Raw genomic sequence first — 9179 nt, 5'->3', positions numbered from 1 at the left:
TAAACAACTGTATATATGTATTTAGGAGGGGAAAAAATGCTGAAATACTGAAATTGCTTATCTGATATTTGTACAATCTCCACAAGCATATGAATGTTGACAAAACATTTCATAATCACCATCAGAAAACATAAGTTCTTCCTATAAATACTTGATATATATAATAGAACTGTAGGATCATAGAATTGTCAAAGCTGGAAGAGATCTTCAAAGTCATCCAGTCTGACTGTCTAGCCAGCAGTGCCCCTGAAACCCCTAAACCATTGAACCACATTACCCAGCACCAGATCCGGACACCTCCTGAGCACCTCAAGGGATGGGGACTCCACCATGTCCCTGGGAAACCTATTCCAATGCCTGACCACCCTAACAGTGAAATTTCTTTTTTTTTTTGGCTTGCTCGGAGGACTTTGAACAGGTAAGAAATTGAGATAAGAAACTGATAAATTCTTGGGAACCGTAATTAATACACATTAAAAAATTACCAGTGAGCAATATAGTTATGGAAAAGTGAATGTCACTATCCTAGCAGTTCTGCTAATTCTTATGTTTTAAATAAAAAAAAGAAATAGAGCACATAGGTAGTTATTAACTGAAACTGAACATATGAAGCTTCAGTACAAGTGGTAATAGTCCATAATTCTTTATAAATATACTTATTTTCTTTTACTATGTCTTGAAGCTTTAGACGTTTTATATGGACATGTTACAGTGAGGGTTATAAAAATTATTCCAACTCATAAGTTATCTGATTTTTTTTTTTACTAAAATCTGGAGTTAGAGTAAACTATTACTCATTCCTGAATAGGCTGACAGTTTTAATGAAGTACTTGACTTAAGATGAACTTCTAAAACCTATGATGCTGAACTTTATATCCATCGTGCATAAAAAGGGGAAAGGAAAGATCAATTTACTGTAATTTCTTCAGACCTAAATAGTTTTTGAATTCAGATATGACTTGATAAAAAAAAAATAATTGAACATATTTATTAAAACAAACATAATACCAAATACTGGCATTCTCCCTAAAAATAGAATTCCAGTACATTTTCGTTAAAGATATGTTCACTATTAGGAAACACTTATTCTTAAAAAAAAAATACTGCTTTTTATTAAGTATAAAAAAGACCCACATAAATTCCATATGCTACTTAAAATCTTAGCAAAATATGTGTTTTCAAATATTATCACACTTTTTCAATTTTTCACTAAAAATAACACTAGACTGGTAAATTTTAGAAGTACCTATTTATATGTTTTCATCAAAGCCCCATTTATTAAGTTGAATATAATTCTTAGATAAGATCCTCTTTCGTATGTAACTTTCACATGTAACATATGTTAAGTGAACCTTTCTATTGCAAGACTTGTATTATGGTTTTTTTTATGAAAACACACACATCTGCATATAGAAGTATGCATCTACCCATCCATCCACACATCTATCTCCCTATGTATTAAGAAATTAATTTATTAAGCATTTTTCCATCAAAAGTGATGGAAATTCTGCACTAAACTAAGGAAAATTAATGGGTATGTGTTCTCTGCTCTAATTAATCATTATTCTGCATTGGAAAAAAAAAGTCTCGATCTAAACAACACCAATCAAATATAGGAAAGATATCATCTGATGCAACCTGTCATAGACCCAGAGAGTTCAAAATAATGCCCCTACTTTGTATATGTTTACCTGCTAGAGATGTGAATCTTTACATGTATTTTAATATATATGAATATTCATTCACTCTATGAACTTTTTATCTGGTCTTGGGATTTGAGTCCTCAAAGTATTATTTATTACTTTAAAGGTTCTGAAATCAACTATCTCAGTTTCATCTGTGATGTAGTCTGCCTAACCTAAAATACAATAATATCCATTTCTACACTTCTCTAAGAAATTCTTGTAATTTCTGTAGAAGACATAGATTTTCAGGTCCATTTCTTTTCCAAGTGTTTGATACTAGAATTCTGTAAAATCTTAGTTTTTACTGCTTTTATTGATTTTATTTTTAGTCCATCCCTCTCTTATTTGTTTGTCACTCTTACATACTTAGCTGAATTTTATGACTTTAGATTCAGGTGAACAAAAGTGAGTGCATTTCCAGATGGGTGTATAGAATAACTCCTGATCTAAATTCCTGTTTCAATTAAATTTGATAATTCTAACAATCAAGAGAATTTTTCTGCTTGTCAGAAGATTCTCCTTCAGAAGATTTCTTCAACTACTATAGATAAAGGTAAGATTATTTCATAGGTAAAGACAAGACACATAAGAAGTGTCTTGAAGATCAGCACAATTTCTTTAGTGTTGATGTACACAGTTACAGCATGGTATAACTCTTCATGTAGTGACTCAATAATAGGAATAAATATGTGCAGCATCAACAGCATAAAAATAAGTTTTACACAGCAATTTAGTTGCCATAGCATTAGACTTTTCTGGGTCTTCTGCAGAAAGTTTGAAAGCTCATTGAATTTCCTATATTTTTAAAAGAAATAGGGCAATAGCTGTAGAATCTTGAAGAGATCACATTTATTTTGTTCCCTTTCTTTCTTAATATGAGGTGATTTTGCCCAGAGAATCATAGAATTATGGAGTCATTAAGGCTGTAAAAGACCCTTAGGATCATCAAGTTCAATCATTCTACTAGGATTGCCAACTCTACCTCTAAAACATGTCCCTAAGTGCCATGTCAATACCTCCAGGGATGGTGACTCAAAGCACCTTATCTCACTTGTGTGCATATGGCATGAGCAGTGAGATATGCACTTAGGTTAAAATGAGTGTAATATTAATAAACAATTATGGGAATGAAGTATTAAGGCTTGCTGTTACAGAAGCAAAAGGTCATAAAGTTGCCTTGTACATATGTAGCTCATTAAATTTTAGGCAAAAATCAACTCATATTCAAAACTGTCCAAGAGAACTCTGAATTGCAAAACACTATTTTAAAATGTAGTTAACCTTTATTACTTACACAGAATAGGCTAGAAAGTATTCATAGTTTTTCAAGCATTTTTTTTTCTCTCAAATTATATAATCTCACATAAATATTATAAAATTCCTCAAAAGAAATATCTCATTGCTTTGTAATTGCATTTGCAACTCATCTGATGGACTTTCTCAAAATATCTTACAAAAAAGTACAACATTTTTTGGAGCAATTAACATTCTATATGTATGTGAAATTGTACGTATACTTGATAGAGGTATATATAGATTCTGTGTGAAAAAGGTGTTATTAAAGATAAAAGTGTTGTTGAGTGTAGATTTCAAAATCCTTACAAGAACTCAGCAGATGCCACTGAGTTTTACAGAAAAGTCTGTAAACATATCAGCATGAATTGCAGTATGTTCTCTAATTCTAAAAACAAGTTAGTGTGCAGCATTTCAGTGCCTTTTTTCTTTTTATATTTTGTTCTTTCTTGGCTTTTTTTCCTTAAATTTTCTTGTAAATGTACAACTTTAAACTTAAACATATTTTGACTTTCTTACATTTCTTTAAATTGAAATAATGCAGAAATTCAACTCTAATAAAGTTTAAAATCATTTTTGGGGGCTTATGAAAAAAGTGATATGACAAAATAATACAAAAATGCTGTTCCACAGGAATCATGACCAAGCAACAGGTAAAGGACAAAGTTTAGCTTACAAACTGGTTTCCTAAACTCTTAGGTTTGATAATGCTACTTGTGATATAGTATGAAAATAACTTTGTATGCTTTTATAAATGACTATTCCCATAACAGAAAAGTAGTAGAGCTAAGATTTCTGTGATGCCTTTCGTGCTGTGAAGGAGATTTTCTACACCAACTCAAAGAGCCAGAAGACCAAGCACATAAGAGTTTCCTGACTATAAAAGGAGATGGCATAAGGTGTCCCACTTTTTGACTTTGAAAATCTGTTCCCGATGCAGTTGATGGCACAATGCCTATTCTGTTACCTGGTGACTTCTGAGATTTTGACATTTGCTTTTGTTCTCTGCTGGAAGGAAAACAGAAGTCTTTGTAGAGCACTATATCAGATTGGTATTCAGGGCAAATACAGGACTTTCAGTGTGAGGTGAGTGCTCTTGTCGCCTTGTATGTGAGGGGTTTTGACTTGTTTTGAATTGAGCAGGATAAGAACTTGATCCTCAGCCTCCCATGTGTTTGTATCTTAGGCATCCAACATGAGAGTCATGTTACTTCTCTTTCTCTGCTGACACTGAACCTTAGCTTAGTGAAACCTTTACCATGAGAAAGTGCTTCTCTGGGAAATACACTAGAGATGTTAAAATTAATATTAAATTCACTGTTCTGGTGAATTCTGAGTTTTGCTTAATTAAAGGATAATAAACACTTCTGAATACTTTGGGAGCCTCTTTTTGATTTTCAACCCAAATTCAAGCAGAGAAAGGATATACAGTATAGAAAAAAAGGATTAATAATTTCACACATGTGGATTTATTTCTCTTTAATTGTCTTTTTTAAAGTACCTAACATGTTTATTTCCATTATAAGCAGTAGGATGACATATGGTTTAGCTGTTTTAGCTGTGAAATGATTAATTTTTTATTATATACTGTTTTATTATAAACTTTTCTTATGTGATGGATTTCCTTTGTTGCGTTTCTTTTGTGGAAAAGCAAACCCTTCAAATGAAGAAGTAACAGTCTTACCATTCCATAGAAAATCAATATAATTTCTGGTTTCTTCTTCTGTGTAGTTAGACTTTGTCAAATATATAATATGCACCTGCAAGCTCTTCTGGTGTTCAATTAAATTTTTTACTGCAAGCACAATAAAAAAAATATATTTTTTTATTTAGCAAATGAAAAATGAGAACTTAGACACTTAATATAGTGCACTGGAAATGCTGAGAGGGTTTATCAATATTTCTGGGATTTAAATTTTTTTTTTAAGAGAAACATGCAATAGAACCAATAGGTCTATTTAAAGGCAATGGGGGGCTGCTTTCTCGACTAACTAAAATCATGCCTAGTGAAAATGCTTGTTCACCCTGATTTTGAAATACTAGAAAATAAAATAATAACTCCAAAGAATAATAACAAAATTCTAAAGAAAAAAATACTTCTGCCCACCAAGAAGAGTACTGCTTCAATTAACTTCCACCAATTAGGTTTATTTTGTTGAATACTCAGTTTCAGACCTATGGTTTTTTTCTGTCTCTTTACCCAATTTACTGCCTTTTGAGTTGTAGCACCATATGGTTATGGAAAGCTACTTTGAGGAAAGGAAATAAAAAAAATTCTGGCCTTGTGCTAGAACAAATTTAAGTTGTCCTAAGATGGTATATGAAAGTACTTATATGGCATTTTGAAATAAAAACAAATAATGTTTTAATGTTATTACTGTACAACCCATAAAAAAATGAGACTGTTTATTTTATGTATACAATGGGAGATGACAGTACTACTACACAAAATAATTAAAATACAGAGAGGCAAATTGGATATTTATTCTTGCAGAATAGGAACAAATGAGTACTCTCAAAGGAAATGAAAAACAATTAATGAAAAATTTATAAAATAAACCAGTATTTTTCTTGTTTCTTTTTTTTCACAAAATGTCTAATCAGATTCTGGAAGTCATTTGATCAAGTAAACCACTATCAATATTAGCCTTTGATTTTTTTTTTTTTAAGTAGTGTTTATAACAGTGCTGAAAATTCTTACCTAAGATAACTTTCTGAACCTACCTATCTTAAAACATTGAAGAAGTAGTAATTTTGCATTATGATGAGAAATTCCTGTTTCTTTTCCTGTTAATATTTTTATATCAAATACAAACAGACAACTAGATTAGTTGGTTATTTTTATTCTCTAGTATATTTTTTTCCATAGTCTTATAAAAAGATCTTATTCTCCTTCCCTTTTTAACATTCAGTTTCCAGAAAACAACACAAAAGTTTATTGAAACAATTTTGGCATAATCTGAATTCAGTGGGAACGTGATTAAATAAAATAAGTCTTTTTTTATTTCCTTCCACTACATAAAATTGACCTTTACAAATCCCTATGATTTTAGTAGTCAAAGATACACCGGGGAAAGAAAAATTTGCATATTCATTAGAGAAACATAACAAAAACCAAAACAGTCCCATTTCAGCATTTTTGCTGGAAAAAATTTTATCCAGACTTGAACATCAAGATTTATAGTGGTATACTTTGTTTCAATTTGTAGATTTTGTAATTGTTCTCAAAGAAAAACACTGTAATTAATCAGAAAAAATCAAAAGAATGTTCAATAATATCTTTCATAATCCAAGTTTATTGGATATAATTAGTGTGATTTGGCTTTTTCATTTTTTACAAGTCACATTTATACACAATAAAATGTATTACAGTCATGGCATTAATTTTTCAAACTTCAGTAAAAAAATTATTTTCCAAAGTACTTTTTATGTTACAAAAATTTCTAAGACATTCAAAGGAATTACTAATATCTTATGTATTTCTGGTGATAAAAGCTGTAAACATGGAGCATGAGTTCCCTTTTCTTTGTCTGAGTCTCACAAAAGGCTACTTATGGATGTCAGCAAATCACAGATAAGACCAGTCATGGAAAAATAGGTTTAGAAGGGATTGTAAATTGCAATACAGCCCCTCCCTATATCACAATGTGAGTAAAAGATAATTTTCTTATCATATAAATTAAAAATCTTCATTCACGGAGAGTCATGGTCTTTTCAGGTAATCTATTCTAGCAGGTTTTGGAGTAGTGAGCTTAGGTAGGCTCACAGACACTTCTATATGGTGTCTGAAGTGCTACTCTGTTGGCTTACCTATGAAATCTCAAAATAAACTGCTCTGAGGGCAGCACTGTGACAGTGAAATACTATTCAGCTGGTTTTTTGGCTTCCATAGCTGAGAAAAGCCTCAGAGATCTTTGCATGTCAGTTTGAAAAATAACCATGATCTCATATATATTTTCAGTATCTACTTTCCTAATTTCTATTTTTTGAGTGCAACTTCTGCTTTTTATTGTATAATCAACCCAAAATCTCTGCTTTGGTAAAGTAAGCAGTGCTGGTTGCATTACCAATGCATTGCTCATGCTTTAGAAATCATTATTTCACTGTAATATTGAAACAAAATATAGTAGAGTAGAAGACAAATTCTTTGGTAACAACAGCTTTGAGTATTTTATTGATCAAGTGTTCCGCAAAGCTTCAATTTTGATCAGAGTTTGATAGCAACACATGCCAAAAAAATGGAAAAAATGTTTTCATACAGTCATTCTCCAAAGCCTGTTTGGCAAAGCACAAGCAAAGGGGACACAAACCACATATTTTCATATCATTACCTTTGTTCCAGCCACAACAGTTGTCCCTTTCTTTTAATAGATGCTATTTCAAGAAGCTACCAGATATATTCTATCATATATTCCTATTTCTGACAGTGGCTTGTGTACTTGAAACCTGTGAAATGATTACAGGAACATTGATAATTCTCACATTGCCCATCAACTAATAGATCTGGGGATTTCTGAGCTGATGTTTTGATGCAACATTAAATGATAATTTTTAATTTGCTGTTGCTGTTACATGAAATTCCAATACAGTAATTTTTCTATATGTACTTTAATCCTTTATATTTTATGGTGAATTTTTTTTGTCAATCAGGTGTGAATAAAGGATCTCTTTGTTTTCTTTTAAAATGTCCCCCTTCCTTAGGACATCCTTAGAGAATAAGTAGTTACTCCCTATTCAGTTTTTTTTTTAGTTGCATCCATGATGGTATAGTAACCTTTCATAAATACCTTTCAATCATTTTTTTGCAGAACAATGCATCTTGATTTATTTAATCAAAACTTAATCAAGATGTTGATCATCTGTGTAATCTTTCTTTGTACTTTCTTGAGTTTAGTTTTGAGATAGAAAGAAGAGGACTACATACAAGATCTTGCTATAAAAAGAGCTAAACCAGTGTAGTATAGCTTAATGTTTTGGGTTTTTTATTACTCCTAAAACTCTTAGTGTTTTTGTTTGCAGCCTTAACTGCTATATGTCACAAAGCTGGTGATTTCAGGCAATAATTCAGATATTAGACTTAAGGACAGTAGGTTTAGATTAGATATTAGGAAGAAATTCTTTGCTATGAGGTTGATAAGACACTGGAACAGAATGCCCCATCCCTGTAAATTTTCAAGACTGGGTTGGGTGGGATGTTCAGTAAACTGGTCTAATGAAAAGTGGCATGGGAGGTTTGAAGTAGATGGTTTTTAGGGTCCCTTCCAATCCTAACATTTATCTGATTCTATTATTCTAAGAGGAAAAATGTATTTTTTTGAAGGTAGATTAGGCAAAACTTTCATCATAAGCAAAACTGGTTGATTTGGCAACAGAGTGAAATGGTCTTTACATTCAGTACAGCTGAGGCAGGGCCAGCACCCCGTCCCATGTTTGCTATGTAATGTTATGCAAATCTTTGTCTAGCATTGTAAGCATTATAGGCAGTTCTAGTGCAAGCAAGCTGTACATAGGATGTCTGAGTGGCAGTTTAAAAGACAGCTCACATCTCACCTCTGCTTCCCTGTTGCTTTGCACCCGGGATGTATGTTTGGTGATGTAACAGCTGGATTTAGCCACAGCAAGTCAGGAGATTATTGAGATCATGTGCACACTTGGGACTGGGACCAGGATAATATCAGGAGTGAGAAGTGGCCATTGTATTATGGCTGTAGTGGGACTCACATGTATTTGGTTCTTTATTTTCTAGTGATGTGAACACTCTGGGGTCTTTATCCAGTAGAACAGGGGAACTGCTGAGCAGATTTCAGATGCCTTAAGGACTGTAGAAGAAACAACTTCAGTTGATGAGAAGAGAATGATGAAATTTTACCTTAATGATTCAATTTAAATTTTCTAGTCTTAAACTAGCTCAAAGGTAATTTTTTTTTAGCTTAAATAAGGTAGGCAGAGTACAGAGATTGGGAAGGTCTGCATAGAGACCTGAGTTTTCAAGGTCTCAGCCCAAACTTGAACAAAATCATGTTTGTTTGGTTTATTCGCAATGTATTTGGTCCTATTTTTCATCTGCATTGATTTTTGTTTTACAGTTAATGAAAATCATTTATATAAATTGATGCTGAAAACTTCTGCTATAGGAACATCTTTACAACAAACGAATCAGTAGAAGCTTCCAAACAAAGTAAACATGTAACTGTGACACCC

The sequence above is a fragment of the Taeniopygia guttata genome, chromosome 3 (genome assembly GCF_048771995.1).
Source record: "Taeniopygia guttata chromosome 3, bTaeGut7.mat, whole genome shotgun sequence".
Lineage (NCBI taxonomy): Eukaryota > Metazoa > Chordata > Aves > Passeriformes > Estrildidae > Taeniopygia > Taeniopygia guttata.
The sequence above is the reverse complement of the archived record's forward strand: the minus strand, read 5'-3'. Positions refer to the sequence as shown.